The sequence below is a fragment of the Stenella coeruleoalba genome, assembly GCF_951394435.1.
Source record: "Stenella coeruleoalba genome assembly, chromosome: 20".
Classification (NCBI taxonomy): Eukaryota; Metazoa; Chordata; class Mammalia; order Artiodactyla; family Delphinidae; genus Stenella; species Stenella coeruleoalba.
In genome coordinates, this window is record NC_137166.1 from 21,671,442 (window position 1) to 21,684,445 (window position 13,004).

The 13,004-nt window shown below is 38.1% G+C and overlaps 1 long non-coding RNA gene across 1 annotated transcript in view; it reads right to left on the reverse strand.

The window, feature by feature from the left end:
- The window catches only part of LOC307179511, a 490,390-nt gene that overhangs the window by 272,217 nt on the left and 205,169 nt on the right, over nucleotides 1-13,004 (reverse strand). The window contains exon 3 of the long non-coding RNA XR_013825417.1: nucleotides 10,001-10,258. This is a non-coding gene — a long non-coding RNA (uncharacterized lncRNA). The remainder of the gene's footprint in view (nucleotides 1-10,000; nucleotides 10,259-13,004) is intronic.

Here is a 13,004-nt window from a genome sequence, read left to right on the forward strand (position 1 = left end):
GAAGACCTCCAATATCTTTATCAATCAATCTATCTATGCTATAGTTCCCCTAAAACTCTACTTTATATCTGGTTATTAGTGTCCTAAACACAAGCTACTACATTTTTATTATTTCCCCTGGGTACATGGTTTTATTTCACCAAACTTTTGAGCTCTCTGGCGAAATGCAAGAGTTATTTCTTCAACTGGAAGTAAATTTTAATTGACTTATTTAAAATACAAATAGAGGGCATTTTAGTAGGAATGGATTATAGTATTATAAAATTATGGTTTCAAATACAGCTGGTTCTCAGAATTATCCATGGAGCTTAATAAAAACAAACAAAACAAAACAAAAACAGATTTCTTGTCTTTACCATAGACGCACTGGGAATCTCTATGAAATATCTGCCCCACTGATCCTGATGATGGTGCTTGTGTTCCTCAGCAAACCTTGTGTCCCATAAACTGTGTTTTGCACCAGAGAGTTCTCCAACCTTGTCTAGAGCTGACTAGACCAGGAAAGTTCATTCACTGGAGCCAAGTTATAGGCCTCTCAGTGATTTATCTCCTGAATACATGGGGTAGTCTTATTTGCTAGAGGCAGAGATCTGGTCATAAATATCCTAATTCTACCACTTATTAGGTGTATAAACTTAGTCAAGTCACATAACCACTTTGAGCCTTAAATTGGGAGTGGGGAGAAGTCAGAATGTGCTAAGTTTGTTCCTTTGCAAAATAAAGAAAACAACAGAACTTAACTCACAGGCTTCTAAAATTAATGACACATAGAAAGTACTAGATTATGCGTAGTTTTCATCCTATCTTTTATGGGGTTGTTGAAAGGAATTATTTAGTTGATGTATATAAAGTGCTTAGAATAGTTCCTGGCATCTATAACTGCTCGATAGGAGTTAATTATATGTTGCTATTGTTATTTTACCTAACTCTTGGTTGTGTGCTTTCTTTCACTTGCTGTAACATGCATTTATAATTCACTGGACTCCTGCATCCTCACACACTCATTCAGCAACAGTCCCCTGTGTGTGAGTACCTGTTGAGCCTCTGTGTCTGGAATGCCCTGCCTGGTGTCCTGGGACTGCTTAGTCTCTCCCAATCCTCTACAACTAGTTTCAGATGTCAGCTCTGCCTCTGCAGCTTCACTGACAACTTGGTCTCCATAGAGAGACCCTCATCTAAGCTCTAATTGTCCTCTGAGCCACACTTAATTTCTTGTGCTCATCACAGAATATTAGCATCAGTTGTTTTTTATGAACACATAGGGCTACTACATACAGCAATAGAGGTTGTGCCCTAAGACAACCTAAGACTTGTAGCTGGATCCTAAGACAAGTGAGTGGACGTTCAAATGCAGTCCTGGTTATTAGTCAATGCTGCTTGTCATGGGACTGGATCTAATTAGTTCAATAAGAAGCATGTTTTACAATTTATCTGCCTGAAGAGGTTGCATTATATGATTTATCTGCACCAAAGGACGGCACCTTTTCATAGTTGGCACAATTGGAGATGGTAACCCTAATCATGTCCTCACTAGTGCATAAGTTCCCTGAAGTCTGGAATCACAATCATCTTCAAATTCATTCATTTATGTATCCACTCATTCAATCATTCAACAAATATTTTTTGAGAAACTGATTTGTGCCACTCATTCTCCTAGATCCTGCATCTCTGTTCTTTGTCCCTCACATGGTGGATAATATAAATACACTACAGTTTCTTCATATAGCCGGTTGCAATTTTGTTTCCATGAGTAAGTGTCTGGATGAGGTGAATAACTAGCAAACTAGACAAAGTTACTTTCTTACCTTAATTTCTGTTTTCTCACCACGGATTAAAACTTATTTCTACAACTCTTAAAGACCATATTAAATATAATAATAAAGAAGGTAGCTCATAGAAACTACAGCTACCAGCAAGCATGTTTATATTGTTGACATCCATCCATCTATAGTCAACATTTATGTGTTAACTACCATGCTCCTGGCTTAGGTTAGGTATGAGAGATACAACTAAATTAGGTCCTCACTCTGTAAAGTTCATAGTTTAGCATTTTAAAGTAAGCAAATGTACTTAAAGAATGGACTTAAATACTAGTAAGAGATGGTAATAGGAAGTTAACGAGGAAACAATGCACACTACTCTAAATTGTATCATCTCTGGTTTGAATTTTAAGGGAAAAGTAAGTTTACCCTGGATACGATCATGGAGGCTGGGTGTTCAATGCAAAACCTATTCAAAAGCACAGAGTCAAAAACTGAACAACAGCAAAACATGTTTGAGAAAAAAATACAACATGTTTTGGCTAGAGGCCAAATTTCTGTGCCAGCATTCAAGGAGGTGTTTTACGGGAGGAGGGAAAGGATTTTGTAGGTGGCAGTGGGGGGGTGTTTCCAAAATTTCAAATATCTTAGGTGTCCCATCAAGGTCATAGCTAGCAAGACAGATTGCTATCATTGAGAAGAAGTGATTGGGACTAATGGATAAGGTGGGTTCCACTTGAAGAGAACTGTCCTTAACCTGGGCAAGCCATGTTGCAATAATTTAGAGAACAGCTTTCAATCTGTTGCTTTCTGTGAAATCTCTAATTTTAAAATATTGACAACATATTAAAATTTTTATTTAATGTGTAGAACAAACCAACTGTATCTTGACCTGCCCACCTCCAATTTATAACCTCTGATATTAGGATTTGTTTGTCAATTTTTATCCTGAAGAATTGTGGGTGGTGAAGAGTTGGGGGTGGATAGGGTGGAGGGAGAGATGTAGATCAAGTTTGCATTTTAAAGATAAAATTCTGGCACGACTGGAAGTATTGTTTATAACCTGGAGGCTTGGAAACTTGCATTCAATCCCTCTGAAGTGCTTGTTAAAATGCTTCTTCCTGGCACCACCTTAGATGTTTGGAATCAAAGTAGATGGAGAGTGTACTGGACACCATGGTGGGAGGGGAAGGCCAAAATGAAAAAGACCAAAGAGTATGCTATCTTCTCATTAGGGGAAAGGATATTTTTATGCTGTTACTCAAATTACGAAATAATTCTTCCTTTCTATTGCTATACAAAATGAGGTATGCCTCTCCTTATGGGAATAATGGCAGGCTTTGAAATACTGGAGACTATGAGAGTTGACCTGTTGTTTAGTGTCAATGTTACTCATTTATAAATTAGGGGTTTGCTTATTGACTTAATAACTCCTTGGTAATCACTGTTTATAGCATGCTTGTATACAGAGTCCTCCTGATTAGTGCACTGTTGACCTGGAAGATGATGCTTTTATCACTCAGTTCAGTCCAGTGCAAGTTTTCAGCATACTCATTCCAACCAATGCCCACATTTAAAAAAAACAAACAAACAAATGTTACTCTCATTAAAATTAATGGCTGTTATGCTTACCCACAAAAAGGAGACTCCATCACTAATTGCAGCAGCAAAGGATAGCATTAGATAATTTTGATTGAATGTATTAAGACATAGGCACTTACTTTTCCATTTACAAAATTAATAAAATTATCAAATTCTAATTTAAAATCCTTTTACCGTCCCTCACAGAGCTTTGCTTTTTTTGACCTATTTTATCCTTTCACTCTATCTACCTACTTATAAAAATTTCACCACATAGAACATAATGATAAACACCAAGACATGTGAAATATTTTCACAATACTCTAGAGCCCCAGAATCTTGATTCTGGGCACCCAGGGGCTGAAGATTCCATTTTCATCAGGTGAAATATTGGGAAGTTCATCCTTATTATTGAATCAAAACTGGCCTCAGTTAATGGTGGGGCTGAAAGAGATTAGTGTCTCACTTAAGAACATGCCAACTGGGTGGCTGTACACTGGGAAAATGATGCAATACCCTGGTACATGCTTGTCCAAATCTTTTATAATTTTCTTATCAACTGAATTAAAAGCAGACCGAAGTCTTACAAAAATTATCACACATCACAACAGGCCCTTGCAAAATCAAAAGCATTATAACATGCATGCAAAATGAGTTTTCTACTGTCAAAGGAACATCTTGACTCCAATGGTATCAACTTATGGTTGAAAAAATGTTGAGAAAAATTCCCAAATTTCCCTTAAAATGAGAGACCATTATTGTTTAATTTAAGGATGGTGTCAGTTTACAGGCCATCTCTTATTGACAAAGATCATATGAAATGATCCTCAAGTCTGAAAATATGAGGGAAGCATAGAGTAGAAAGAGAACATAGTTAGGAGAGAGCCTGAGGCTCTAGATATGTTTTGATCTTGATAGGCATGTATTTCCTTTCAATGGTGAGCCCGTTTTAAGGCCAATAACATGTCACGAATGCCATGGGTTCTATGTCAGGAATGGTAAGATAAGGGCAATACTGAAGAAAGCAGAGCCAACCACATTTATTCATTCAATAAAGAATGATTCTGCAACTGTTTCTTAGTGCTCTTAGAGAAAAAAATATGCAGAAAACATTAGGAATATTTCATCCTGCCATGGGGTTTAACTGTAAACCAGTGATTTAAATAAAACTGTAGACAGAAGGCTTTTTATGCAGGAATCTTTGAAGCTGCATTAAAGAATTAAAAGTGTGCATAATGAACAAAGAATTTTAATATATGTGATCTCTTTACATATCATAAGTTTTATCATTGTCTTAGATATGTGCTTCAGGCGGATTGCATTTTTGACTATGTGAGCCATAAAAATTTAAAGAACAAACAAAAAACCCCCAAACCTTGAATTGCTCATTCATTCAGTACTCATGAATGAGTAATGTGCTACCTTCTGTGTCTGAGGTTTGTGTTAAGAACTAGGATTACAGAGTGAGTAAATGTGACTCAGGTCTTTAAGAAGACTATGGCCTATTGAAAATGGCTGCCCAAGCCGTCTACATTTCCTGGGCCTCAGGTTACTCCTATTTACATTGAAAGGGCTGGATGAAATTTTCTTCTGTTCTCTTTTCAGACCAAAATTTCAACAAATATTCAGAGGACTGTATAGAACCATTAGTTTGCAAATAAAATGTATAGATATTCTAGGAGTACAATGAGGAAGGCTGCTGTGAAAATTCATTTTCTAGTCCTGATAGCACATCTCACCTTTCAAGTTCTTCCCATCAGTGTAGGGTTATAACTTGCTGTGTTTAATTCATTTGATATTCATTAACATTTCCACTCCTATTTAGAGAGTACTGTCTATGTACAGGTTAGTCGGTATACTAGGGACTTTAAATGCCTTATCTTGAATTTTATCCTCAACACAATCCAAACATTATTATTATCCACATATTACAAATTAAAAAAATGGGACTCAGGGAAATTGAGTGACTCACTAAAGTCACGCAGGTATCAAGTGACCAAGTCAAGATTCGAACTCAGAAGGCCGATCCCTAAGGCAGGTGCTCTTAACCTCTTCATTAGCACCACAGCAGGGCCCTTGTTAAAAAACAACAAAAAAAACAAAACTCCTTCATCTCTAGCATTATCATCCTTCTGGGTACCAAGCACTGTATCCATCAGATTCACAGGCTTCCATCCCCTCCAAGACAGCACAGATATCAGCTACTCTTGAAGTATTTCCTGATCGTCTTTCCAGCCTGGTTGGAAGTAGAGCTCCTTTGTACTTGCTGCCATCATTGTGCAATCATAGCTGATAGTTTCATATTTGCTTGATTTCCCCTCTCGATTTTGATCCCCTAACAGCACTGTTTATGCCTTTCTCATCTTTGTCTACCCAGTCCCTAGCACAGGATCTGACTATGATAAATATAAGACTATGTATTGAATAAACAACTAAATGGTCATGTGAGCAAACAAATGTAACAATGCTCAGTCTACCTTGCTAACTATAATTAAACCATATAATTTTTTACTGAGTCCTGAGAAGTTATGTCTAGGAATGGGTGAGCTAACTAGGCAAATATTATACTTAAGTTTTATTTCCCTGCATGATGTTCCAATTACTGAAGAAAAAAAATGATGGAAAGGGAAGTCTATGAGCAAGGTAACATTTGCTGTCACTGTTCACATGTTGTAGAAATGTTTTATGGGAAATGATATAGAGCAGTGTTTCTCAAGATGGGGTCCTGAACCAGCAACATCTGCATCATTGGAAAAGTATTAGATTCAGAAATAAGGGGTATGGGTTTGGCAATCCAAAATTTGAAAAACACTAGTATATCATTCCTAGCTCCTAGGTACTAGTTAGAGAAACTAACCATGGCGATTTTGAATTGCCATTTTTGTCACTCATTTTCTTTTATGTTGCATGTCAGGGGTAGGAGGGGAATATTGCTGGTTTTAGCCAGATCCCTTTGAAGCACAATCTGAAAGAACTCTCTTGGACCCATAGTTGGAAACAACTACAGTAGCACTAAGTGACCGTATTAATGGAATGCTCCTGGGCATTCCCACCTGTGTTTACAGCAGACAATAAACATCATTGACAGAGTTAACAGATGACCTGAATTGACACTACAGATCATTCCAAGGAGTTTACTTCTGCTAGTGGGTTAAAATGATACCCTGTCAGAATAGGAAATGCAGCATTGAGCCCTCAGGTTCTAATAATGGGCTCTGTCAGTGTGTGCCTTCTCTCTCCTCCCACAACTGTATAATCTCTCTCCAGTTGCTTTCAGGGAAATTCATTTACAATTATATATTGGTTATCACTGGGTGAGCAAAACCCATGTACCTCTTGTTCTTCTTTATTGCAGTGTCATTTTCTAAATGAACAAACAAGAAAACAACCCAAAAGCACAGAAGGCAGCATCTGGACGATGTTCTTTGTCGATGGATCGTGTTGGTCTCGTGTTTGCAGCAAGCTCTATTGTGCATTGCTGGAATGACTTTGGGGAGCACATGCTCTTTATCTACACAAGTGAGTGCTTTTATTTCCCTGTCTTCCTCAAGGAGAAGATGATGCAATCACAGTTCAGCAATGAGAAGTCAGGAGGAGGGGGAGGAGGAGGGAGAGAGGAACAATTTAAACAAAATTTCTGTCAGACAAGAGCTCTCTTCTCCTTTGCCCCTTTGTCAGTCTTAAGCAGACTAGCACGCCTGGCCAGTGATGCAACCCACTCTGCATGGCCTCTATGTTATGAAATGAGTTGGTGCCTGGAAGAGCTGCCACTGAAATGAAGCCAATTTTCAGGGAATTTTCAGCTGCCGCTCACAGTTGATAGAAGTATTAACTCATTGGTGTTAAGACATTCTGGTGATGGGTAACACTCAATTTCATTTTGAAGCATCAATATTGCAAATACCCACTCCAGATGTAAAACTGGTTCATGTGTGTTTAATTTATTTGAAAGACACTGCAGACTATTGATTTTTTTTCTCCTTCCAGAAAATGAAAGCAGCATACCAGTGTGTCCTTGGGCAATTGATGTAACTTACATATGCCTCTCTTTGCTCATCTGTATCAGATACAGGACTAAAAGCTCATGGCATGGTTCATTCAGTTTGTAATCACATTCTGATTGTATAACGTATGTCAAATTACAAGTGAAGAATGAGGGTGGGAAGGGCCAAGAAGGAACAGAGTGGGAGAAGAGGCAAAGGTGAGGTGCTGTGTTGAATGGGGAAAACATCCAACGAGCACATACTTAAAAGGTCTAAATGTTACAAGAGATACATGTGCCAGGTAGTGGACCAGCACAGGGAAGTAATAAATAACTCAACTTGAGGGTCTCAGAGAAAGAGTCACAAAGGGAATAGAAATCGAGTTATTGACTGAGAGAGCCCAGAGGAATGTGCTGCAAGCGGAGGAAGAGTGGGTGCATTATACAGGAGGACTAGCGTTTTCAAAAGGATGGAAGCAGAAGAAGGTTGAGGTTGGACCCTGTACTGCATAAGGGAGAGTGATGGAAAACAAGCCTGGGAAATGTACAGTACATAACTGCAATCTTTTTTTCTTTTCTAATGCAAACAGAATGGTTAGAAAGAAATGCACCAAAATGATAACAGTGATTATCTCTGCACAGTAAGAGTATAAGCTGATTTTACCTTATACTTTGTATGATTATGTATTTTCCAAATTTTTTGTAGTGAGTATGTATTGTTTTATAATATAGAATAAAATGTTATACATATATATATATATATCATCAGTCACACAGGGTCATGGTGCAGATTAAATGTGACTATGGATTCATTAACCTAACTAACATTTGCATGCCTACTATGGGCAATACACTCTGGTAATTTTAAAGCCTAAGGAGAAAAAAGATACAGTGCCTGTTCTCTTGAAGCTCACTGCTTCTGAAAGGGTGACAGAAACACAATCAGTCTAATGAGGGAAGTCAGGTCACATGGAAGCACCAAAGAGTGTCTTGAAATTTAGAACAGAGTTTACCAGGACAGTTTACTAGAGGAGAGGATACTAACATTGGCTGGCCTTTGAAGGACTGGCAAGAAAGGGCAGTCTGGAAGGAGAAGGCAGCACAGGCAGAGACAGGACCATGGAAAGCCATGTGGGAAATCACAAGTAATTCTGTACAGTAACATAGCATGGGAAGAGTGAGCAGCCTCCACTGGAGAGAATCAGATGAAATCTTTAGGGTCCAGCTCAAGGAATTAAGCTTTTGAAGTCATTTAAAGTTAAAATAATTGGAGATGTATTTTTTTGAAAGAGCTGGGAGGAAGGGGTTAGTTTACCATGGAATGAGGTTCTAGACAACTCACGACATTCTTAAGTGGATGGAGGGCAGATTATTTCATAAACGCTGAAAGCCAGAGGATGTAGGGACATGAGCACACAGGAGACGTCAAAGGGGAGATGAGGCTGAACCGGGAACTGGAGGGGTTTTCACTTATGTAAAAAGTAAAAAGTAAAAACTAGTGCTTAATGGTCATCTGCTACTTTTCAATCTGTCCCGAAATGCTTCCATTTTGAAATTTCCTTTATATCACCCTTTGTGGTTCTGGTGAGCTAATCAGCCACGTGACTCAAAGTGACCAATGTAGAGGCTTTACCAAGACTGGCCAAAATGATTCACTGGGGGGTGGTCCCACAATATAACTAGGGACACAGCAAACCCGTTATAGGATAGTTTAGAATGCTAGGCAAGATAAGCTTAGCTGGAAGGATGCAGTAAGCAGGGAGTTAATGGAAACATCATTGAGCTCCATGGGAAACCTTTCTTGAGGAAGACAGCAGAAAGGAAAGCGAAACCGGGTAGGGGTAAAAAGTGAGAGAGAGGGAAAGAAGGAGAAGAAAAAAAGTTGATAAAAGGGGAGGAGAACAAATGGGAGAAAGAGGAGGAAGATACAAGGACAATGAGATCTGACACCACAGTTTGATCAACTGGAACTAGCTGTCACTGACACCAGCACCACTTATTGGACTGTTTCATTGAAAAAGCCAATATATTCCATTTTTTTCCTTTAGTTTGCATATGGTACTCACAAGTTGGGAATATATGGAATTTCACATGAAGGATAAAGTTAGAGAGGGGCAAGAGGAGAGCTGGAAGAGCACCCTAAGAAAGGAGACAAATATAAATTACTCAGTGTCCAGTGGATGAAATGAGGGAGATGGGAATACAATCAAAGAAGTGGAGTCAGGTTATGTGGGAGCACAGAAGAGGGTCACTTCAGAATGGAGTTCCCTGGGACAGCTTTCCAGAGGAGAGGATACCTAACCCAGACCTTTGAGGACAGGTGAAAAATTGCAGTCCAGGAAAAGGCTCATTAGATTTCTATTGGGAGAGCACCTCCTTGGCTCTGTGGTTATCCTTTTAGCAGCCTCTATTCTTCTATAAGCTTTCCCTGACATATCTAGAGAACACTGTCTTTATTTTAGTGCTATAGAATGTCATTAACTTTTTATCTAAATTTATTCTGATTTCAAGCACTTTGAGAAAGCAGCACAAAACATAGGGACTTAATGGCCTAGAGCTGAAACCATTTAATCTTTGTATTATATATTGCTACATAGCAAACTTAGAGGTTTAAGATAAATATCGCACATGCATTCCATCACTGTTTCTGTGAATAAAGAATCAGGGCATGGCTTACCTGGATCTTCTGCTCCAGGATGTCTCACCAAACTCCAATCAAGGTGACAGTCAGGCTTGAGGTATCATTTGAAAGCTCAGCTGAGGAAGAATCTGCTTCCAAGTGATTGTTGGCAGGATTCAGTCCTCTGTGGGCTGTTGGACCAAGGGCCTCAGTTCCTTCTTGGCTGTCAGCTGAACGCCACTCTCAGTTCTTTGCAATATAGGGAAGTTGACAGCATGGCAGCTTGCTCCATCAACAGCCATTAAAGGAGAGCACCTATAGGGAGAGTATGATAGAAAGATAAAAGGTATAATTTTTTTTTAATGTAACAAGGGCATCTTACATTTTTATTTTATTTTATTTTATTTTTTATTTTTGGGCAAACCTTGCAGCACGTGGGATCTTAGTTCCTTGACCAGGGATTGAACCCCGTGCCGTTGCAGTGGATGTGGAGTCCTAACCACTGGAGCACCAGGGAAGTCCCAAAAGGTATAATCCTATATAATGTAATCATAGAAGTGATATCACATCAACTGTGCCATATTCTATTGGTTAGAAGCAAGTCAGAATTCTCACCCACACTCAAGGAGAGGGCATAATATCAGGATACAGGGAGTGTTGGCAGCCAACTTAGGGTGTGTCCCCCACAATCCTCTCAGTCAGTAAGGATAAGATCCCTTCTGCCTCTTCAAGAACACCTGAATTTGTAAAGTGTAGCAGAATAAATATTTCAAAAACTAAAAATAAAATAGAGGTAAAATTTCTAAATTTTTGCTTAACCATCCTTTTAATTTATATATATTTCATATAATATCATGGAATATTATGCTTGAAGAGTGGAAAGAAGAGAGGAATTTGTATTTGAGTAGCTGCAGTGTGTCAGATATCTAGCTCTTCCCATTTGACTCACTAATTTTCTATGAGGTTGGTCATATTATGCCACGTTATTCAGGATTATAGAAGTCTTATATCTAGAGAAGGATTACTCCTAACTAGTACAGTCTGAGCGGGGCTCTTGAGTAAGTTTAATACATGTATTAATTCCAGTTATGCAATTTGTAAAACCTCTCTACATCTCAGAAATTAAATTATAAAATGGGACAATATTAGAGTATTTTTATGAGGACAAACTGAGACAAAGATAAAGATAATGCACTTGGCATAGGGTTTGGCACCTAGTAAATGGTCAATAAAATCAGTTTTCATTATTGTTAACCCAAAGCCATGTGGTAACGAGGGGGAAATTCAGACGTTGAAGCCAACTCTGTCTGACTGTGCTTTTTCTATTACATGCATCCCTAATAAATCTTGAGGTGGTTTAATATGTCTTTATTTAGAAGTGAAGAAAGGGGGGAAGCAAAGAATTAAAGTGACACACTGAGCTAGGGCTGAACTCCATTTACCTGAATCTAGGACAGTACCTATTCTCAAGGGTACTCACTGGAAGGCAGTTAGGAACACTCATTAGGAGGGGCATTTAAGACAAGATCTCTGGACCTTACCCCTAGTGTTTCTGATTCAATAGGTTTGGGATGGGGTCTAGAATTTGCATTTCTAACAATTTCTCACGTGATGTTAATGTTGCTGGCTCAGGGGCCACACTGTGAGATCCTCTGATCTAGGCCATTCAAGCTATAGTATTAATGATCCGCCTGTTGAACAAATGTGAAATGAATGCCATTCTATGTGTCTTACTAAAATTTTAAGCAGATGCGGCTTATGGTTGAACTGCATACAACTGTTTCATATTTACGGTCTTATGTAGAGCTATTTTTGTTCATGAGTGAATGTTCCAAGCTGGAATGTATGATTACTTTACTATACTGCCAACTGGTAGATCTTGCTCTTGTTTAAAGGTGTGCAAACTCAATGAACTCTTATTAGAGATGTGCTGCCCTATTTCTCTATTTCCCCTAAACAAGCAAGCGGCCAATAAAAATCATGCGAGTAAAAGCTACCTATGGTCAATCTTAACTTGCTTATATAGAGGAGTTCAATACAAATTGGTTCTAATTTGCAGAAAAATTAATTTCTTAGATCTCTCTGGAAAGCAAGCCAGATGTACTTTATTATGTTTGGCCTTTACTCAACACGCTGCTGAGAGAATTCCAAGTTTTTCCTGACACCCAGACAGTTCTCTGTGATATGCTAACACATCATATACAAGAAAAACACATATACATTGAATATCTAAATACCTCATTTTTCACTAGCACATGTTTATTTTCCTTACAATATAACCAACCACTGTCTGGCAGTGGTTTCCAAAGGATCTGATCCCATGAAAGAGGAAATTTCTACCTAACATTAAAAAAATAAAGCCATTTAAAACACATCATTCTTAGTCTACACAGAAGGTGGACTTTTTTCATTTTATGTTTTTATGTTTTTGTAAAAATAAATCTAGAAGTCATATATCCTGATAATCAATTATAATGCCAGAAGTTCCTTCCAAAGGAAATTGTTTCTGGAGTTTTGAGCATTGTAAAACATCCCTTTCCAAGCATTAATTTCCTATACTCTTAGAGGCAACAAACATAAAGGTTGCCACCAAGCACTGATATATAAATAGAGGGCAAGGATTTATACCATTCTATTTTTACTGAATAAATACATAGTGTTATTTCTGTCAGAGAACAAAAGAAAACGAGAAAGAGATTTTTTTTAAGATTATTTATATTTACCATTGTAGATCCAGGTCTTAGGAAAAGCTGGAAAATAGTGGAAGACTGAAAAATATTTGTTGAAAGAAATGAATGAATAAACGAATGCTTTTAGAATTTAAGATGAGTAATTCTCTTCGCATATTTTAAAAAGATATATATCTTTCTTAGTTTTTAAAGTATTTTTTCTCATTACATTCTTGGCTACAATAGCTCTTGTTTTCCTACTGTCAGCTGAAGACTGTGCTCAGTACTGAGGGTATAACAGTGAGCCAAAGCACCAGGTTTCTGACCCTCATGGAGGTACCAGCTTAGAGACAGACACAGACATGAATCCAAGGGTCACCAAATATATTTAT